The sequence below is a fragment of the Loxodonta africana genome, chromosome 5 (assembly GCF_030014295.1).
Source record: "Loxodonta africana isolate mLoxAfr1 chromosome 5, mLoxAfr1.hap2, whole genome shotgun sequence".
Classification (NCBI taxonomy): domain Eukaryota; kingdom Metazoa; phylum Chordata; class Mammalia; order Proboscidea; family Elephantidae; genus Loxodonta; species Loxodonta africana.
In genome coordinates, this window is record NC_087346.1 from 85,278,967 (window position 1) to 85,302,807 (window position 23,841).

A 23,841-nucleotide genomic window follows, 5' to 3' on the forward strand; every position below is an offset into this window, starting at 1 on the left:
CCAGGAACAGATTTACAGACAAGAAAGACTGTAGGCACAATTATACAAATTTCTGATCAAGAGCTTCATATGAAATATGTATTTTAACAGTTTCACCAATCCTAAAAATGTGGTTAAGTATAATTATAATATCTATTTTTGTCAATGAAAAAATTGAGGTTTAGAAAGGATTAAGAATGGTTCAAAGCCGTGGAACTGCAGGTTGTCAGGTCCAGCCTACAAACACAGGTATTTCTCTCCACAGAGTCCAGACTCTTAACCACAGTGGGATAAAAGCTTTCTTTTGGAAGCAGTCACACAAATAAGTACATTTCGGGATAGGCACACCAGGCATATCATTGCTAATATCATATGGATCTTGGCTGAAGGCAGAGAATACCAGAAAGATGCCTACCTGTGTTTCATTAGGTATGCAAAGGCATTCAAATGTGTGGATCATAACAAATTATAGATAACATTGAGAAGAATGGAAATTCCAGAACACTTAATTGTGCTCATGAGGAACCTGTACATAGATCAAGAGGCAGGTGTTTGGACAGAACAAGAAGATACTGGGTGGTTTAAAGTCAGGAAAGGTGTGCGTCAGGGTTGTGTCCTTTCATCATACCTATTCAATCTGTATGCTGAGCAAATAATCTGAGAAGCTGGGCATTATGAAGAATGGGGCATCAGAATTGGATGAAGACTCACTAATAACCTGCATTATGCAGATGACACAACCTTGCTTGCTAAAAGTGGAGAGGACTTGAAGCACTTACTGATGAAGATCAAAGACCACAACCTTCAGTGTGGATTACACTTCAACATAAAGAAAACAAAGATCCTCACAACTGGACCAATAAAAAACATCTTGTTAAATGGAGAAAAGATTGAAGTTGTCAAGGATTTCATTTTGCTTTGATTCACAATCAACACCCATGGAAGAGGCAGTCAAAAAATCAAAAGATGCATTCCATTGGACAAATCTGTGGCAAAAGACCTCTTTAAAGAGTTGAAAAGCAAAGATGTCTCCTTGAAAACTAAGGTGTGCCTGACTCAAGCCATATTTTCAATAGTTTCATATGCAAGCAAAAGGTGGACAATAAATAAGGAAGACAGAGGAAGAATTGACACCTTTGAATTGTGGTGTTGGTGAAGAATATTGAATATACCATATACGGCCAAAAGAATGAACAAATCTGTCTTGGAAGAAGTATAGCCAGAATGCTCCTTAGAAGCAGGGATGGCGAGACTGTGTCTTACATACTTTGGACATGTTGTCAGGAGAGCTCAGTCCCTGGAGAAGGACATCGTGTTTGGTAAATTACAGGGTTAACAAAAAAGAAGAAATCCTCAACGTGATGGGTTAACTCAGTGGCTGCAACAATGGCCTCAAGCAAAAGAACGTTTGTGGGAATGGCACAAGACCAAGCAGTGTTTCATTTTGTTGTATATTAGGGTTGCTATGAGTCGGAACTGACTCAACGGCACCTAACAACAACTCCAGGATAAATTTCTTAATGCCGAACTGGTTTGGGTTTGATGTTTTCTTTTGTTTTTCTTCTTTTAACTATATGTCATTATTGATATTTATGGAGAGCAAAAATGTCACTAAACTTGGCATACCTGTGTAATCAAGTCTTGTGGTTACTGAGGAAAGTTGTTAGCATATGGACCTGGGTAAGGTTGTGCGGGGTAATATTGTTGATAGTATCCTGGAAAAGGCTGATATTCAAAACGCTCTCCCTGTATACACACAAAAGGAAAGAGAAAATTCTAGAGAATTGAGGCAATGACAGTACAATTATTTCACAATAATTTCCATTGAAAATGTAGGTTCTTAAAATGAGTAGGAACTTACATATTATCTACATAATTATTTTTTCAACCTTTCCATTAGCTTTTCATTTTTTGTAATCAAATATTTAAAAGAAGGTAAAATCATAAAATATCTTTTTACCATTTACTGGCAATTTTGTTGTTTTGTAGCACATCTGACACTACTGATTACATCCAAACACTCAAAGGAGACTTACATCTTCTTTATAATATTACCACCAAGCTACAGTCTTGCCCATCTTTGAATATTCCAGGAAGGAATAATTGATTAATATCAACTTAGGTGGAGGGAGAAATTGTGTGTGTGTGTGAGACAGAGAGAGAGGGATGGAGAGAGAGATTCTGACTGCTTCACCTTATTCTTGATTTATAATGATTTTGTTCTCTCTTAAAATTCCTACATTACTTAATATTTACATTTGTTAGTACAAATATCCTTATCTTTCCTTCTGTATCTTTTTATTTTATGTCATTTTAATTCATTTATTTACTTTATCTTTAAGTAGAATCTTTCAGACCCTACCATGTTAATGTAACATGCCAAAACAGTGAGATGTCAAGGGTTCACGTCATTAAGAAAAAATGTTGAATAAATTTTCCACCTCATTTAACATGGTCAGTTTAACCTGCTGACCTCATCACCCACCTAAAATTGGAAGGTAAAAACCACGGCACTTACGTTATCAGCTCCATTAGGCATATACTGTACTTAATGGAGTCAGAATTTCAACTGTATTTTAGTCAAGGTGTTCATTCACCAGACAAAGATACTGAAATTCAGAGACTGGCTTCTTGAAGGTGGTATTTTAGTTTCCATTTATATGTTACTGGTACACAACACTCTTGGATCTTTCTCTGGTGTATCATAAATATATGAAATCAGTGTGTACTTTGGGCATTCATGATATAAATACATATCAAAGAAAAGTATTGATTTTTTTAATAGAATAAATACTCAGAAAAGGAAGTAGGTTTGAACAACACAATATTTTCAGGCAAATACTTACACGGAATCTTCTATAACGTCGCTGTTAAAATAAAGAACAATTGTTTAAAATACGATACACTGTTGATTATTAAATGTTCCATTGAATGAAATTGTCTTACCTCTTCAGATGAATCAGCTCTCTTAAAAGGAGAAAAGAACAATATAGTTAACATCTTAATATATAACTCAAGATTGAATGTAAAAATGCACAAAGCTGACACAATTATGATTAAATCTAATGGATGGAAGTTAATACTCTAAACTGGACATCTTTGTACAATGGCATCTTTAAAGTGAGTGAAAAGTAGGCTTTTGCTCTGATTAATCTGTGATATTTAAATGTCAGTTTATTTTGGGCCATATTTCTTTTGTGTGTGAAAGATAGGGAAAGTCTATTGCTGTGAACAGGAGAGTGAAAACTGAAAAGGTAAACTTTGGATTTGGCCCCAAACAAAATTTTTTATATGCATAATGTTTTAAGTAGCTCAAAAGCTACTTAAGCTTTTGTCTCGCTGATAGAGCTCAGCTGTCTGCTTTTCTTCTTAGAGTTTTATTTTTTTTTCTACCTATCCTTTTATAACACAATAATGTGATGAACTGTGTTTCCATAGCAGACTGGATGTTTTAAACATCCTTTAGAATTCGGTGGATTAGTTGAAGTACTATTATTATTGCATGATAAATTTCCCAATAATTTAGACATGAAGAATACCAGTGTAGAAAGAAGCACTAATTTTAGCAGAAGAAGAAGAAAAACAAGCAAAAAGGTCAAGTGCTTTACCAAGAGAAACAGAGTCATAAATGACAAAACTATCTGGGAACTCCTGACTTTAGATATATCTGGAACTTTTTATATTTAAGTATGTTTTATTAGATTTGTAGTTCCGTATCTTTATGGAGGCTTTTTAAAATTTATTTTTACAATGAGATAATTGCATTTGAAGTCTTTGTGTGTGCATGTGCGTGTACCGAAGATTTATTCTAAGTTTTTAATGAACTCATGTAGGTTAATTTAAGGAAAATATTCATACAAAAGCATCAACATTTATAAAGCTTTGTTCAGGTCAATGCAAGCATAGGCCAGAACACAGGTAATGAACAAGATTCTTTGGAAAATTCCCGAGAACATATTCTTCAAAATTTCCTGATACACTTACAGTCATGGCAGCCATCACGGCCAAGATGAAGGCAAAGATAAAGAACTTCATATTTTGCTGAGTCCTGTGAAAGCATATGTGAGAAATCAGTAACATTTTTATTCCTTGGTTCATTCATTAAACATTTATTGAACAAACTATGCTCCGAAGCTTTATGAAACATACTAGACATACAGAAACAATTAAAACACATACCGTGACATCAGGGAATTTACAGACTAGTAAACCAAGATAAACCCACTGCCACTGAGTGATTCCAACTCATTGCAACCCTATAGGATACAGTAGAATTGCCCCATAGGTTTCCTAGGAACAGCTAGTGGATTTGAACTGTTGACCTATTGGTTAGCAGCTGTAGCACTAAACCACTGGGTACCCAAACCCACCAACCAACCCAGTGCCGTCAAGTCGGTTCCGACTCATAATGACCCTATAAAAAAAATTAAAACTGCCCCATAGAGTTTCCAAGGAGCGCCTGGTGAATTCAAACTGCTAGACATTTGGTTAGCAGCCATAGCACTTAACCACTACTCCACCAGGGTTTCCAACCACTGGGTAGGAGATAATAACTAGTAAAAAAAAAAAAAAAAAAGTGTTCTGAAATGGAAATACTAACATGCTCTAAAAGCACGTAAAAAGAGCACCTTAAACAGACCAGGAAAACAATGGTATAGAGCAGGGTAAAGACAGGGAAGGGAGAGGGGAAGTGGAACACGTCTAGAGCCTGAACAGAAATAAAAACGAGAAAAAGTACAGAATGTTGGAAATGCAAATACTTCAGAAAGTAATGAGGAAACAACCTGAAACAGGGCAACTTCTTAGATAGTTGTGAGATTATATGAAGCTTTGAGTAAGGGTAATAACTAAGAGACAGCACAAAGAGATGTTCAGAAAGTAGAATGACAGGCAATAGAGCCTGGTTTTATAGTGGAATGAGTCTCAATGTGCCAGGTTTCTGGCCTGAGCATTGTGTAGATAGTACAACCCCAACATCAGAACATTGATGATACAGGGCAGAGAACAACTGAATGGCAAAAGAACTCACAGGGAAAATATCTGTGGCTACTTTGGGAAATCGAAATGGTAAAAACTATTTAAATTTCCAAATATTCTTAGTCAACGCATTTAACCTATTCTGGAACTATTTGATATCTTTATACAATTCTTCGAATCCGGTTTCATAACTGTTGAAAAAGAAGCAAAGCAGATTATTTATTTCTGAATTCAAAAAAAGAAAAAAAAAAAAGACGAAACCCGTTGCCATCAAGTCCATTCTGACTCCTTGCGAGCCTGTAGGACGGAGTAGAACTGTCCCTTTGGATTTCCAGGATGTGGCTGGTGGATTCCAACTGCTGACCTTTAGGTTAGCAGCCGAGCTCTTAACCACTGCACCATCACAGCTCCAGTTCGGAATTACAGACACCCGAACAAAAATATTTTGACTGGAAAATATTATTATGGAAGAACTCACGGACACATGATATTTATACCTGTGAATTACGAACTGTAAAGGAAATCTTTAATGAATAAAGGGCGTTTTATTTCTTTTTTTTTTTTTTAACTTGTCAGTTGTTATAGAACATTATGGTAACATCTTTCGTTTAATGACAGAAAAGCTATTCTTCTAAATAATTCTAAGTCTTCAACATGTGAAGCAGAGGTCATGGCAAGTGGTATGTCCCCTGTTTCTTATCTGATGTTTTTGTCTCACTGACTTAAGCTGAGGATGCTTGTATTAGACAAACTATAACAATTACATATTTCTTGCTGAACTTTTTCTATCATTTAGTAGTTAACCCAAGCTTTTCGTCATGTTAAGATACAAAAAAGAATGCAACTTTTAGTTGTGTATGTCTGGAATTTGCATTAAAAATTAAGTTTTGGTGTTTTATATGCCTGGAATTTTATTGAAAAGCATCAAGGGATGCTTATATAAAGTGATTACATATATATATAGATATATATATGTATGTGTATATATATATTTAAGGACTGTGAGCAAATATTTCTAAAAATCACAATTAAAAATGTAGGGGTTTAAATTTTCCCTTTGACCAAAATCATGAATAAAAATGAGTAAAGACTAAGTAAAACAGAGAAGTGTAACTGCTATGCACTGTTAATTATGGGAAATAACAAAAAGTGTTTTGAATGATGAAAAGACCAATGAAGAGTCCATTGACTTTTGAATCGAAACCTTGAAAAGTCCATTTAAAATGATTTAGTGATGGGAATAAAGTAACTTTGAGAAAAGTTACTTAAAACCTTTGAAACAGTACATACATTTGCAAAAAGACAGCTTAAGCAATTCAGGAGATTATTATCCTATGAAATTTTAACTTTAACTTTAAATTAAGAGAAAAAGTAATCATTAACAAAGTGGATGTCAGATGTTTGGTCAAGGACGAAGAAAAGATAGCACACATCCCCTCCATTTTCAGTGTTGACTTTGGACAGCAAAGGCTAATGTTGACTCAGAGGCATTGAGATCCTGAACTCACCTTCAGATCCTGACATAACATCACCATTTCTTTAAAACTTTTGATGGAAAATCGTCAATAAATAGTAGGCATTTTCATAAAAGGTTTTCAATTTATTCTAGTAAGCAAAAGATTAGAATAAAGCTTCATATTATAAAAAAAAAAATAGTGCATGTAAATGCATTACCTTAATTTACCCAAAATGAACTCACCAGTCAGAGGAACCCAAATGAAGCCCTGAGAGATGGTGTGCTTCTCTAGAGGGCAAGTGTATTTAAATGCACTGGAATCCTTCCTCTGTTTTCCTAAACCATGTCAGTTATGAGATCATATGGGAACTGAAGTTAATCCTCAAAATCTGCCCTTAAGGATGCTGAGAAGAAACTTACCAACGTGATTTTATAATAGAAGACTGTGAAGGCAAATTAACCAGGAAACAAAATACCCATCAAATGTTAATGCCAGTGTTAGTCTAGGCACCTGTGAATAGGGCAAAGGAAAAACTATGTTAGATTAAACCATGTGTCGAAATGAGTTGAAGTGGTAAAAATATTTCTGTAGAACTTCGTGGCCTCTAGTTTCACAAACACATGTCCAAAAAAGATACCTACCATGTGAGCAAACTTAACCTGTCTTCTAATAATGGTGATAACTGGCATAAGAAAATTGAAGTCATTTATTTCAAATGCATTTCCTAAAAATTATCATTTAAATGTCACTTTTATCTTGTTCCATCGAGTCTAGATTATTTTATCAAGTAGAACCAAACATTTGCCGAAATCAGTAATTCTTTGGGTATTGTATGGTAAAATAAATCTCATAAAAAAGGTTAAATGACCCTAAAAGCTCAGGAAAGGAGCCCTGGTGGTGGATGGTTAGTGAGCTGGGCTGCTAAACAAAAGGTCAGCAGTTTGAACCCACCAGCTGCTCCCTGGAAAAAAGATGGGGCAGTTTGCTTCCATGAAGATTTACAGCCTTGGACTTCCTATGGGTCCTCCTCTATTCTATGAGGTCTCTGCGAGTCGGAATCAACTCGACAGTGTTGGGTTTTGTTTTTTTGGTTTAAGAGCTCAGTTACTATCTCATATAGTAACTTTGGGAGCTTTATTTCCTTTGAATCTTTAGGGACTCATTCCTTATTGAAAACAGTGTGTTGATATAATAACGCTGGATGGAAGGAAAAATTAGTTTCAGTAAGTCCTTAGGCTAGTGTGTATACATATAAAAAAAACACCTCTTTGCTACTGATTGGATAATTCATTATAGTCAGAGCCGAACAGCAGAAAATCATTGGAATGTTTGGCAGAGTTATATATCCTAATTCTTTTGCTACTCCAAGAGCGGTCTGTGGAACCCTCAGAATCAGCACCACCTGAGAGCTTGTGAGGACTGCAAAATCACATGCCCCTATTCCAGGCTGCTGAAATAGACTCTTGGCAGTACAGCAGGAAAATGCATTTTAGTGGCATCTACAGGAGATCTCATATGTTCTCTAAAGTTCAAGAAGTCATGTGATAGACCTCTAAATGCATTGTCTATGGACTTAATGCCAAAACAGAATTTTAGGTTTAGTTTGTGTCGAGCATTTTAAAGAAATATTTATTTGGTGAATTTTCTATACTATATTTGAACAGCCCCATTTGAAATTATGGTTATTCTCTGGGTAATATACAAAATAATTTTAATGTTTATTGTTGTTATTAGGTGACCATCAGGTGTTTCTGACTCATAGGGACTCAAAGTACCAAAGAAAGAACACTAGGCAGTCTTGCCCCCTCCTCACAATCATTGCTATGCTTGAGTTCATCATTAAAGCCACTGTGTCAAGCCATGTCATCGAGGGTCTTCCTCACTTTCCCTGACCTTCTACTTTTCCAAGCATGATGTCCTTCTCCGTGGGCTGCTCCCTCCCAATAACATGTCTGAATTAATGAGACGAAGGCTTACCATCTTGGGTTCTAAGAAGCATTCAGGCTGTACTTCTTCTAAGACAGTCAAGTAAAAAATTCAAGTTAAATTTAATTTTAATTGTTCTTATTGTTTTTTGCCATAGGATTTCTAAGCATTGTATATACATCTACTCAAATGCAAAGGAAACTCAATATTTAGTGCATTGTCAAAAAAAAAAAAAAAAAAGATATATAAGCTCTCTAGTGCATTATCCAGAAACCCTGGTTGTGTAGTGGTTAAGAGCTACAACTACTAACCAAAAGGTCAGCAGTTTGAATCCACCAGGAGCTCCTTAGAAACCCTTTGGGGCAGCTCTACTCTGTCCTATAGGGTCACTATGAGATGGAATCGACTCAATGGCAATGGATTTGGTTTGGTTTACTGCATTATCAACAGAAAAAAAAAAAAAGAAGATATATAAGGTTCAGTGATTGTTGAAATAAGTCTTATTTTAAAAAATAAACCCTGCCTTAGTCATTTTTGGAGTTTCAAAGAATGTTTTTCTTCCTTCTTTGCTTTTTCTCTTTTCTCTCTCCTCTTTTCGTATTTTATTCCCTCCCTGATTTTCTTTCTTCCCTTCCTCATTTATTTCTTCATTAATTCATTTAACCAATGTTAAAGAATTATGACATGCATGGCCTAGTGAATAAATAAACTAACCCTCCAAAAACACTACCAAAAAATAAGAAAACAACAACCACAACAGCAACCTACCAGGTAAGATAAACTGATAGATGCTAAAAAAAACACTTTTAAAAATAAGTTAAATCATACAGATTTTAGATTGTGCTAAAAATTAAACAGCATTTCTGTAAAATAAGACTTTTATTCAGATACAAAGATTTGCAAATCTGGAAACTTCAAAATGAAAGCTCAACATGGCGTTCCAAAGAAGGAGCATAAGTATATGTCTTTTATAATTAGTTCTGCAGAACTTTGTACAGAGTTGGGAAGACTACAGGCACACATTTGATTGGTTGGCATTTGACATGCTATCATGAACCTCATTTAGAAAGATTTTCTATGAGCTTGGGTACTCAACCTTTGCCAGTTTCCTATGTTCCAGAGCTGGTTCCTTCTGTTTCCCGCAACACTCTGGGTGGGCCACCTGAGAATATTGCAGAACAAGTTTTCTTGGTCAAAAGTGTAGTCATGGATCATGTACTCTGAAAAGAGAGGCAAAGGGCTACGACAACATGGAGTCTGATTCAGGCCTTTGCCAGCCATTTTAGTTGTGGTTTAGAGTCCTCTTTCACATTTGGAACACCAAAATGTAGGCATTTTTCCACCCATTATTTTCTGATGCAATAAGATAGGAAGTGTGGGGATTATGTATGACAGTGGGAATAAGTATAGTGGAAAATTAACACAGGAGTGACCTTCTTGTGTTATTACCATCTCGTACTCCAGTTACAGTAGGGCATTTTAGAAGACTGGTGAACCAGAACATGTCATGATATTTTATAATTAGATAACAGATATTTCATTCTCTAAAAGCAAATACCACACACTTTGAAAATGTCAGGGTCATTTATAAGGAAAAACATCAACAAATTGCTATTGCTAAATCACAGGTAAGGCATTAAATTGATGGCATAAGGATGCAACCCACGAACAGATATTTATAGAGATATTCGTAGTATATTTATGCTGACTTTTCTGCCTTCTTCTCCTCCTTCTCCTTTATTTATTCTATGATGAAAACATGGTCTACAGTTTATGACGAAACTCCATGATGCCTATTTATTTAAAGAAATTTCCTGGGTTATATTCCTGATTTAATTACTAATATGAAAAAAATCCACTGAAAAATCTCCTGAAGAGTGAAAGTACAAACAGACAAAATCCTGTCCTGTCTCTGAAGGCACATACTTTAAAATTTGTGAAACAGACAAGGTTAAAGGCAATGTCAGGTAGACACGTCCAAGAAGTGATTGGATATGTGAGTCTAAAGTTGGGAGATGGTCCAGACTAGAACTGCTGATGTGGAAATCATCAGCTTATTGATTGTAATCACAGCTCTGAATGTAGATATCATATAGGAAACATGTGTACACTCACAAGTAAGTAGAGTAAGGAAAGGAACCCCTAGATAACATGAGTATAATATGTGTGTCACAAAGAAATAAGTTTGGCTTTTTGTCTCTGGTTTCTGAAAATAGCCTGGGCAATTAGGTCACCTTTTCAATGTTGATGTTTTTGCTGATAGGTTCCATCAAGTCAGTTACGACTCACAGTGACCATATGTGCAACAGAACAAAACACTGCCTAGTCCAGTGCCATCCTCACAGCCACCGTGTCAGTTCATCTCTTTGAGAGACTTGCTCTTTTTTGCTGACCCTCCACTTTACCAACCTTCTCCAGGGACTGGTTCCTTCTGATAACATGTCCAAAGTAAGTGAGATGTAGTCTTGCCATCCTTGCTTCTAAGGAACCATTCTGGCTTTATGTCTTCCAAGAAACATTTGTTCATTCATTTGGCAGTCCATTGTATATTCAATATTCTTATTCAACACCATAATTCAAAGATGTGGATTCTTCTTTGGTTTTCCTTATTTGTTTTCCAGCTTTTGCATGTATATGAGGTGATTAAAAGTGCCATGGTTTGGGTCAGGTGCACATTAGTCTTCAAGGTGACATCTTTGCTTTTCAACACTTTAAAGAGGTCTCTTGCAGCAAATTTGCCTAATGCAATGTGTCTTGATTTCTTGACTACTGCTTCCATGGGTGTTGATTGTGGATGCAAGTAAATTAAAATCCTTGACAATCTCCATGTTTTCTCCACTGATCATGATATTGCTTTTTGGTGCAGCTGTGAGAATTTTAGTTTTCTTTATGTTGAGGTGTAATCTAAAATTTTTCTTATTTTAATCTATACTGAAGGCTGTGGTCCTTGATCTTCATCAGTAAGTGCTTCACGTCCTCTTCGCTTTCAGCAAGCAAGGTTGTGTCATTTACATAATGCAGGTTGTTAATGAGTTTTCCTCTAATCCTGATGCCACCTTCTCTTTCATATAGCCCAGATTCTTTGATTATTTGCCTAGCATATAGACTGAATAAGTATGGTGAAAAGTACAACAGTGACACACACCTTTCCTCACTTTTAACCATGTAGCACCCCCTTATTTTGTTCAAACCACTGTCTATCTATGTCACGTTTCTCATGGAAACAATTAAGTTTTCTGGAATTTCCATTCTTCTCAATGTTATCCATAATTTGTTATGAGCCACACAGTCGAATGCCTTTGTGTAGTCATTAAAACACAGGTAAATATCTTTCTATTATTCTCTGCTTTCAGCCAAGATGCATCTTTCATCAGCAATGATATCCCTGGTTCCATGTCCTCTTTGGAGTCCAGCTTGAATTACTGGCTGTTCCCTGTCAATATTATTAGGTACGACCAAGTCGGTTCTGATTCATAGTGACACTGGGAACAACAAAATAAAACACTGCCTGGTACTGCACCAATCTCACAATCATTGCTATGTTTGAGCCCATTGTATCATCCACTGTGTCAGATCATCACACTAAGGGTCACCCTCTTTTCTCTTGACCCTATTCTTTACCAAACATGATGTCCTTCTCCAGGGACTGGCCCTTCCTGATCACATGTCCAAAGTATATGAGTCAAAGTCTCAGCATCTTCCCTTCTAAGGAGTATCCTGGCTGTACTTTTTCCAAAACAGATTAGCTCATGCTTCCGGCAGTCCATGGTATATTCAGTAAATGAATTAGGAGCACCAAATTTATCCCCTTGGAAACAAGCCTCAGGGGCATGATGAGACCTCCACTGCCTTATCTTTAGAGGCCTGATGCTTGCACATGTAGTATGCTGTCTGGGCTTTGGAGTATAAAAATAACTGGCTGAGGGCCTTTGCTTTAGTTGTCTAATACTGGTGTAACAAAAATGGTGCAAGCGGGTGGCTTTAACACACAGAAATGCATTCTCTCACAGTTTAGAAGGCTAGAAGTCTCAATTCAGATGGCCAGCTCTAGGGGAGGCTTTCTCTCTCTGCTCTGGAGGAAGAGCCTTGTCTATTCTGAGCTTCTGTTCCTGGGCAATCTTCATGTGGCTTGGCATCTCTTTTCCCCATCTCTACTACTTAGCTTGCTTGTTTGATCTCTTTTATATCTCAAAAGAGAATGACTCTAGGTATACCCTAATCTTGCCTTATTAACATAAGAAACATAATTTAATACTCATTAACATGACCTAATCTTGCTTCATTAGTATAACAAACATAGTCCATTCAGAAATGTGATTATAACCATATGCAGAGGTTATGATTTATGACCCGTCACAGAATGGAGGATAGTTACACCAGATCACAAAATGGAGGACAACTGTACAATACTGGGAATCATGGCCTAGCCAACTTGACACATACTTTGGGGGGATACAATTCAATCGTTGTAGCATCCTTAGCTATGGTGCTGAGACAGAGCATCCATAGTGTTGTATTAAGAATCCTGTTTCCTTTGCTGGGTTTCCTCTCCCCCTAGCTTTGCATCTGAACCCTGCTTTTCCTTGGAAATTATAGGTAAACCCCATTGTGCCTGTGTAGTATGTTTAAGAATGCTGCTGTTGTAACTCGTATGAACTCCCTGCTTGTAAACCCTTTAAAAGTAACTTTGCCTGCCCACCCTTGGCAAGCAGTCTAGGCAGCAGCAGCTCTGACTGATTTCTTATTTTTGTACAATGAAATAAAAGTTTTTTTTCCTGTACTGCCACCAGCTTCTCTTGTTTATCGGCCAATAGAGTCATGTCCAGCAAAAACTTGGGGTTTCCACCTTCTAACAATGCTAGGTGGAACATCGTTAGCATAATTTTTCAGCCCACCTAATTAGGCCTACCTGACCAGGGGGAGACTAGCAAAATTTAGACCTCCTTCTTAAGTCCCTCACCTATGGCACTATGAACACCCCAAAATCCTAAAACAGGCATTGCTGGGCTAAGCTGAAAGAGGTAAAATGAACTCAATTTTCTCTATGAAATAGGAAGATGATTTTTTTTTGGAATTGAGTACTAGGGGAGATTAGTTAAATGCTTCCAAAAATTATTGATGTGTTGGCAGTTTATTGAAGGGTAAAGGAGAGGTGTTTGATCAAATATTAGGAAAAGATTTAGAAAATATATAGAAGAAATATTTTCTTTTCCTTGAGGATTGAGATTCCTGTGTAGAGAAATTTTTTTTTTTTTTTTTTCTAGTGTAGAGAAATAGTGTACATGAATTTAGGGATTTTCCAGGATTGAGAGTTTAACAAATAGAGTTACTCAAATCCAGGGGTTCACATAATTTGTTTCAGGTATTGTAAGTTTATATTGAATGATAAATATGAAGTCATGAATTAGAAGAAAATAACATGAAATTAAAACATAACATATGGAATAAAAAGATACAGAAAAATCAAGAGTGTAGAGATTTCCATAAGGTCAACATAAAGGTATCATTGCTTCCACTGTTGCCTCCTTTCCAAAGAATAAATCAGATAATGTCTTTCCTCAATGGCTTCCATCTCGATCCAAAATTTAAATTTAAACCACAGAGATTTAATAACTGGCACCTCGGTTTCCCTCTAACCTAGTTTCTTTCTATCCGCTTCTTACTTTCTTCTCCATCCATGTTTTTCTCCTTGAAGATTCCCCAAGCAAAAAGTATTCCTACCACAATGTATTTGTATTTGGTATTCCTACCCCTTGGAATTGCATTTCTCCATGCACAGCCCCATACTTAATTCATTTCTTTTCTAAATTGTCACTCTACAGGAAAGGCCATCCTTGACTATGTTGCTCAAAATTATATGTATGCTCTTGCCTGTGTTTTACTTCTTTATCATTATGTATTATTTGCTTGCTTCTTGTCTGTTCTTCCCAACTGAAATATAAGCTCCATGAAAGTAGAGCTTTTGTCTTTTATTCCCTACTATGTTTTCTGCATCTAGAACAGTGGCTGGTAGTTAGTAGGCACTCAGTACATATTTTTTGAATGACAGATATTGGTGACACCACTGCTAGAGGACATTAAAATGCTTATGTTCTCAGTGTCTGCCACACTGCCTGTGGATTGGCATTAGGATTTCTTTTCTTGCAGGTATGGCTGAGATAGGAAATGCAACCAACGCTGGGAAAGGTTTAAGAAAGGTGCTGTGGCAAAGGGAATGAGGAGCAAATCTGGAAAGTGTTAGAATAAATAACTCCAGGAATTCAGCTAAGGCTGTTGACCATATATTTATTCTTATTGTTGTTAAGTGTCACTGAGTCATGTCTGACTCATTATAATCTGATAGGACAGGGTAGAACTGCTCCGTAGGGGTTTCGAGGCTTTAATATTTCCAGAAGCCTACTGCCATTTCCTTTTCCTATGCTGAGGCTAGGGAGTTTCAACCACCAACTGCCTACTTTTTGGTCTCTGTGAGGGTCTCTTTCAGTGAGGGTCTCTAGGAGTCAGGTTGACTAGATGGCAATGAAAGATATTTGTGGGATATAAGATATGACAGTCTAAATTGAAATTAATTGACCTCGAGTGAACACTCATATTAAGTAGTCTTACTGCTGCCCAAACTGGGAAAAATAAGTGCTTAAAGGAATGGTTATGTTAGCATAGGAGCCCTTGTGGGTCAGTGGTAAAACAGCTTAGCTGTTAACCAGAAGGTTGGTGGTTAGAGCCCACTGGGCCCTCTGTGTGCGAGAAAGTGAAAATTTATAGCCTTAGAAACTGTATGTGGCCATTCCACTGTGTCCTGTAGGATTGCTATGATTTGAGTTGACAGCAATGGGATTGGTTTGGTTTTTGAGTATGTTAGCATAATCTGTACATATAAAAAGTAGAAATAAAGACTGTGCATGTAGGAATATGCTTGAAATTTATGTCTTTTTGGAAGAAAAAAAATGTATCTCTAGTCCTCTGAAACAGCAGTGAAAACAGCTCAATAGTTTGAAATTGTGGCCATCTTATCACACATGAATTAGGACAGGAAGTATCACAAAACAGAAAATATGCAGCATAAGCTTTCTTTTATTGTGCATTGTCTTTTTGATAATTCTGCCAAAACTTACTCATAGTGTAGTATGAGATGAGAGATGACAAAATAACATGTATTTCCAGGCAAACCTATTCAGAAAAAGAAAATAACAGATTATAGCAGTCAGAATTCTGTAAACATGCACACATTATACATATCCTGGCCCTGTGTAGAGTAACTATGGGACATTTTAGTTGGAGCCCTGGTGGCGCATAGGTTAAGAGCTTGGTTACTAATCAGTAAGTCAGCACTTCAAATCCATCAGTGGCTCCTTTGAAATCCTATGGGGCAGTTCTACTCTGTCCATTCAGGTTGCTATGAGTCAGAATCGACTTGACACCAATGGGTTTTTTGGGGGGATTATTTAATATAATCAAGTGTCCAAAATAGTAGCTGACACAGACTAGACAGTTACATATTTGTTGAATGAGTAGCTGAATAAATAAAAGTTAACATCTTGCTTCTTCAATTACACAAAAAGAGTATTTATCTTCATACATTTGATAACAAATAGTTATTTGTTTTAGATTATGTTGATGGAACATAGTTAATTGTTCTAATTTTCCACAGTAGTTTCGTAGGCATTAGAAGACACTGCAACCTCCTAAAATTACAATATTTTGCTCTAGTTGAAATCTAGATTTACTCAATTTTGATATCAAAATAGCATTTTAAAAGAAAACCCTTCAAAATTGTATTGCTGCTATTCAATTACCTCCAGGTAGCCTTCAGATAAGCCTTGTAAATTTCCTTAATTTTGTGCCTTAAAAGATCATCCTACCATATCTAATTATCCTAGCAAAATCTTTACTTTGGTTTTGCATTTTGACAGAATCCTGCTCATTCAATTTTTCTGGAACTAATCTTCTCAGGAAGTGTCTATATCTCATTTCTGCATGTATAACATTTCTCAATTTGTCTGGTGCATATGTTATTTTGTTATGTGTCATGGAGTCAATTCCAACTCTTACTGACCCTATCTGACAGAGAATCCCCCATAGGAGGTAGTCTTTACAGAAACAGATCACCAGGTCTTTTCTCCCACAGAGTGGCTGGTGGGTTTAAAATACTGACCTTTTGGTTAGCAGCACAGGACTCCTTTGTATGGTACGTAAACAAAAAATCCATGTTGTCGAGTCAGTTCCAACTCATAAGAACCCTACGGGACAGAATAGAACTTCCCCTTAATGTTACCGAGGAGCGGTTGGTGGATTCGAACTGCCGACATTTCGTTAGCAGCTGAGCTTTTAGCCACTATGTCACCTGGGCCCAGTGTAACCTGTTGCTGTTGGGTTGATTCCAACTTATAGAGACCCTATAGGACAGAGTAGAACTTCCCTGTAGGGTTTCCAAGGACTGCCTGGTGAATTCAAACTGCCTTGTATAGTACATTAAAAAAAAAAAAAATTGCCCATCTGTCAATTCCAACTCATAGTGACCCTGCAGGCCAGAGTAGAGCTGCCCCATAGGGTTTCTAAGGAGTGACTGGTGGATTCGAACGGCCAACCACTTAATTAGCAGCTGAGCTCTTAACCACTCTACTACCAGGGTTCCATATGGTACATACCAAAACCAAAATCAAACAGTGCCGATATCAAGTCGATTCTGACTCATAGTGACCCTATAGGACAGGGTAGAACTGCCCCATAGAGTTTTCAAGGAGTGCCTGGCAGATTCCAACTGCCGACCCTTTGGTTAGCAGTCATAGCACTTAACCACTACGCCACCAGGGATTCCATATGATACATATATGATACATAGTGAGTACTAAATAAATGTGAAATGAATAAGTGAAAAAAAGTTTCAAAGTGTGCATTACTACAGTGAAATCAGTGAAAGCCAGAGCTCAAAGGGCCTGCCTTGTCTCCCTTAGTCTTGCAAATATTCTGCTTTTGACAGGTGCAGTCTTACCACTTTCGTATTGCTGATTTTAATGGAAAGATATCTTCCTTTCCGTCTCTGACAGGTTTCTGCCTTAGATTGATTCTGGCATTAGCAGGTTTTACTGTATTATGCAAATTATATGTGTAACCTCAACTGTTAACATAATGGCAATTTTTGTTATTATTTTTCTAACACTGTGTTACTATTTTTAAGTGTCTTTTTCCTTTCATGTATTTCATAAAGAGAGAGACCACCGAATCTTAGAAGAATATTCTGTAGGTAAGATTTTTTTAATATAGTTCCAATAGTGTCATATCCCTCATGTCTTTAGAGGAAATGTACTATAATCTATTCTTAAGCAAATACTTCAAAGCTATGTTTTCAAGTTACACAATTTTTATTTATGATTTCAAAATATATTAAAGTTTAAAGTATGTCGTAACTATCTGAAAGGCTGGCAATTCAAAACAACCCAGAGGAGACTCAGAAAACAGTCCTAGTGATCTCCTTCCAAACTCCCTATGGAGTGGTTCTACTCTGCATATATGGGGTCACTATGAGTTATCATTCACTGATTGGCAACTAAAAACCATAATGGTGTAGCTTTTACAATTCTGGGAAGAAAAACAGGCTCAAAAGAGATAATGTTTCTACCAGTCAAAGTGGAAATACCTTGTAGTTCTTTACACACCTGATACTGGTTAAAGTAATCAGAAAGGTACTGCGTCAGTAGTGGATTAGTTTAGCCCTGGATGAAAGTCCATTCCACTGTGTTGCCAAATTATCATACTAAATTCACTGACACATAAAACATATATCAAGAATATTTAAAGAAATAAAAGGTGTTCAGCATCCAAAAAAGGTAAAATCACAATTTCAGATATCCAATAAAAAATTACCTGGTTTGGGAAAATAGGAAAAACATGAATTCTAATGAGAAAAATCAATTAATAAAAACAGAACTAGAAAAGACACCCCACATGTGTCTATTGCTTTGTCAGAACTGCCAGAAATTCAGACCGGATTCAGAAAAGAACGTGGAACCAGGGATATCATTGCTGATGTCGGATGGATCCTGGCTAAAAGGAGAGAATACCAGAAAGATGATTACCTGTGTTTTATTGAATATGCAAAGGTATTCAACAGTGTGGATCATAGCAAATTATGGATAACATTGACAAGAATGTTAATTCCAGGATACTTAATTGTGCTCATGAGGAACCTGTACCTAGATCAAGAGGCAGTTGTTTGGAAAAAACAGGGAAATACTGGGTGGTTCAAAGTCAGGAAAGGTGTGTGTCAAGGTTGTATCATTTCACCATACCTATTCTATCTGTACGTTGAGCAAATATTCCGAGAAGCTGGACTATCTGAAGAAGAATTGAGCATCAGGATTGGAGGAAGACTCATTAACAACCCGAGTTATGCAGATGACACATCCTTACTTGCTCAAAGTAAAGAGGACTTAAGCCACATACTGATGAAGATCAAAGACCACGGCCTTCAGTATGAATTATACCTCAACATAAAGAAGACAAAAATCCTAACAACTGGACCAATAAGCAACATCATGATTAACAAAGAAAAGATTCAAGTTGTCAGGGATTTCATTTTACTTGGATCTACAATCAACGCTCACAGAAGCAGCAGTCAAGAAACCAAAAGACAGATTAGATTGGGCAAATCTGCTGCAAAGGACCTCTTTAAAGTGTTAAAAAGCAAAGAAGTCACCTTAAAGACTAAGGTGCACCTGACCCAAGGCATGGTATTTTCGATCACATCATATGCATGTGAAAGCTGGACAATGAGTAAGGAAGACTGAAGAAGAATCCACACCTTTCAATTGTGGTATTGGCAAAGAATACTGAATATACCATGTACTGCCAAAAGAAAGAACAAATATGTCTTGGAAGAAGTACAACCAGAATGCTCCTTAGATGCAAGGATGGTGAGACTGCATCTTATATGCTTTGGACATGTTGTCAGGAGGGATGAGTCCCTGGAGAAGGACACCATGGTTGGAAAATACAGGTTCTGCGGAAGAGAGGGAGACCCTCAATGAGATGGATTGACACAGCAGCTGCAACAATGCACTCAAGCATAACCACAATTGTAAAGGTGGCGCAGGGCCAGGCTGCATTTCATTTTGTGGTACACAGGGTGGCTATGTGTTGGAACTGACTCAATGGTACCTAACGACAAGAGCAAGAACAGAAGTGACTTGTGATAGAATTATCAGTGATATTAAGTTACTTACTACAATATTCCATATGTTTAAGACCCTAGAGAAAAGCCTAACCGCAGTAACCAGAGACATAACAAGGAGAAAAAAGACCCAATTTTTTATTTGAAAAACATAATATCTGAAATAAGAAGTACCCTGTACATAATTAACAGCAGGTTAAATATTGGAGAGGAAAAGTTTCATAAACTTGAAGATAGAAAATATAGTGAATAAAATTATCTAAAATACCATGAACAGGAAAAATAAAAAGGGGGTACACTTCAAATAGCTGTGGTACAATTTCAAGTGTCCCATAATAGATGTAGTCCCTAAAAAACAGGAAGGGGACGGGAAAAATATTTGTGAATAAGGGTTCTAAAATGTTCAAATCTGATGAAAACTCTGAACTCATATATTGAAGAAGCTCAACAAATTAAAAGAACAAGAATACAAATAGAATAATAACAAGGATAATTATAATCAAAATGCATAAAATCAGTGATAAAAATAATCTTAAAAGCAACCAGAGAAAAGGAGACATATTAGGTACAGAGTAACAAAGATATGAAAGACAGTAGGCTTGACCATACAGAAAGCAATCTAGAAGAGAGAGACACAAAGTTCAAAAATCTGAAAAGAAAAACTATGCTGACCAAACTCAATAACCAGTAAAAATATATTTCTAAAATGGAATTAAAATACTTTTTTAAATATACAAAACCGAAAGAATACATCACCAGCAGACCTGTTCTCCAAAAAATATTAAAGAAAATCTTTCAGAAAGAGGAAATGATACTACTTGGAAATCTCTATCTTCTCAAAGAAATTTATTGAAAATGATAAACATGTGGGTAAATATAAAACACTTTATTTTCTTTTTTTTGAAAACACTGAAAAATCTAAATTACATTTAAAAACAAAAATCATAGGGACAGGGCCAATATGGTGCAATAGATATAACCATCATGCCCCCCCCCCAATACAGTAAAGACCAGAAAAGCTAAGTAAAACAAGTACATATGTCAATTCTGGAACATCAAGCATGAAATGAAGAGGTGTCTCAATCAAGCAGTGAATGGAATAAGAAAGTGACAGAGAACAGAGAACAAGGAGCGCTATGGACTGGAGGTCCCCTACTAGCTAACGCAGCACAGATTCACCATTTTGACCTCAACCACCAAGAACAGCAGACAGGAGGTTCATAAAGGCAAATTCACAGAGCTCACAACAGGAGACAGAACACCTACTCCATACATCACATTCTCTCCCTTCCTTCCTGCCTCTCTGTACTACCCACCAAATGACATGCCCCTGAAGGGCACTAATATGGACAACTGGATCTCACTCTGCACTGTCATCCAGCGCAGCACATTCAGCCCCAGTGCATGTCGCAAACAACCCATCCCAGCCCCTGCCCCACTGAACCTGCCCTGCTTCACCATACCTGACCAGCACTGGCTACCTGGACAAGGTGGTGAGCAGTATTGTGCCCATAGTCAAGCAAGCAAGAAAGCAAGCCCAACTCACCTGCCCAGACATAAACAATTAAAATAAAAAATCAGGACGAAACAAACAAATCTATAATCAATAAACAGAGAAAAAAATTCCTGAATGTCTCGAAACAGGACACAATGTTGAGACATATATAAAAAAAAAACAGGACAGATGGCTCCAGAAAGTGACCAAAATAAAACAGCAGCTGATCTTCTGGTAGAAGAAAAGGCCTGGAACTACCTGAGAGTTCAAAACTTTAATATTCAGAGCTCTCCAAGAGATGAAGAAAAACACAGACAAAAAATAAAGAAAAAATAGACAAAATCATTGAAAATACAGACAAAATCAAGGAAAATAAACCAAGGAAGAATTTGGGAAAATAATGCAGGAAAAAAATGTGAAAATAAATAAACAACTAGAAAGTATACAAAAACAACAATTAGAAATTGAAACAAGATTTTAGAAACGGACAGAGTAACAGAAGGTTTTCGAAGAAAATTTGAAACAATGGAAGACAGGATCAGAAAAATTGAAGACAAATTCTTCAATACCACTTTAAGAAAAAATTAGAGAAAAGCATGAAGACACCCTGAGAATGATGTGAGATACAATCAAAATAAAAAATTTGAGTGTGATTGCAGTTACAGTATGGGGGAGAAAATGGAAAACACAGAGAGAATCGTTGAAGAATTACTCACAGAAAACTTCCTGAATATCATGAAATATGAAAAGCTAACCATCCAAGAACTCAAAGAACCCCATATAGAACAAACCCCAGAAGGAAATCTCTAAGAAATGTCATAATCACAGCTGCTAAAACCAAAGACAGAGAATCCTGAGAGCAGTTTGAGAAAAATGAAAAGTCAAATACAGGCGGGAAACAATAAGACTTAACTCTGATTACTCAGAAGAACCTGCACAAGCAAGGAGGCAATGGGAAGATATATATAATTCCTTGAAAGAAAAAAAAAAAAAAATTGCCAACCAAGAATAATATATCCTGCAAACTATCACTCAAATATGATGGCAAATTTAGGACATTTTGAAATAAACAGAAATTAAGGGAATGTGTAAAAGCCAAATCAAACTTATAAGAACTATTAAAGGGAGTTCTTTTTTTTTTTTTTCTGTTGGAGAACCAACAACATCAGATAACAATGTAAATCTAGGACACAAGACTGCATCAACCAGATACCAACCTAGGTAATGGGCTCACCAGGATTAATCAAAACTAAAAGATTTATAATAAGAAACCAGAGATGTTAATCTGTAAATGACAACTTTCAAATGAGGAGGAAGTCAAGGAGATATCAACTAATAAATGGCTGATTTAAACTAAGGAACATAATGGTAAATTTCAAGGTAAACGGAAAGAAAGTTAACAAACCAAATCATCAAAATAAAGATAAACACAAAGTCTCAATAAAAACAAAACCTACAAAAACAAAAGAAACAGAAAGAAAAACAATCCAGAAACAAAGGGAATTCAGCACAGGAGAGTAAGTGCAGCAAAGTAAACAACAGCACCACAAGAAAAAAAAAAAAAAAAAGCACTAGAAAATGACAGCAATAAACTCATACCTATCAAAAATCACACCAAACTTAAATGGCTTCAATGCACCCAGAGAGTGACAGAATGGATAAAAACACAGCACTCGTCAATATGCTGTCTAAAAGAAACACATCTTAGAAACAAAGACGTGAATATATAAAGAAAAAAAAAGGGTGCAAAAATATATACCAAGTAAATACAAATAAATAATGAACAGGACTAGCAATACCAATTTCAGATAAATAGACTTTAAAACAAAATCCGCCATAAAAGACAAGAAAAAGCATTACATAATGATTAAAGGGACAATCCACCATGAGGACATAAGAATAATAAATATCTATGTATCCAATGACAGGGCTCCAAATTACGTTAAAAAAAAAAAATAAAAAAACTCTAACAGCACAGAAAAGAGAAATTCGACAGTTCCACAGTAAAAGTACAGACTTCAAGACACCACTCTTTGTAAAGGACAGAACATCTAGAAAGAAACTTCACAAAGTTACAGAAGATCTAAAGGCCACAATCAATCAACTTGACCTCATAGATATATATATAGAACACTCCACCTAACAGCAGCAAAGTACACATTTTTTTCCAGTGCACATGGAGTGTTTCCCAGAGTAGACCACATCTTAGGCCACAAAGCAGCCCTCAACAAAATCCAAAATACTGAGATAATACAAAACATCATCTCTGATCACAACACCAGAAAAGTAGAAATTAATAACAGGAAGAACATGGAAAAAATTATATACATGGAAACTGAATAACACCTTGCTTTAAGACCCCTGGTTAACAGAAGATATCAAAGATAGAATAAAAAAATTCCTAGAATTCAATGAGAATGAAAACACACCATACAGAAACCTTTGGGACATAGCAAAGGCCGCGCTCAGAGGTCAAATGACAAAAATAGATGCACACATCAAAAAAGAAGGGAACAAAATCAAAACATTAGCTACACAAATTGAAGAAATAGAGTGTAGCAAAAGGAGCCCACAACCACCAGAAGAAAGAAGATAATAAAGATCAGAGCTGAAATAAATGAAATAGAGAATAGGAAAACAATAGACAGAATCAATAAAACAAAAAGTTGGTTCGTTGAAAGGGTCAAAATTGAGAAATCACTGGCCCATTTGAAAAAAGAAACAAAAGAGAGGACTCAAATAATCCAGACAAGAAATGAAATGGGGAACATTACAATAGACCCAACTGAAATGACAAAGTACTATGAAAATAGGTAATCGAACAAATCTGGAAACAGTGG

At 36.3% G+C, this 23,841-nt stretch overlaps 1 long non-coding RNA gene across 1 annotated transcript in view; it reads right to left on the bottom strand.

The window, feature by feature from the left end:
* Positions 1 to 1,550: 1,550 nt before the first annotated feature.
* Positions 1,551 to 23,841, bottom strand: part of LOC135231446 (uncharacterized) — a 47,207-nt gene continuing 24,916 nt past the window's right edge. Inside the window, exon 4 of the long non-coding RNA XR_010322094.1 lies at positions 1,551 to 1,725. This is a non-coding gene — a long non-coding RNA (uncharacterized LOC135231446). The remainder of the gene's footprint in view (positions 1,726 to 23,841) is intronic.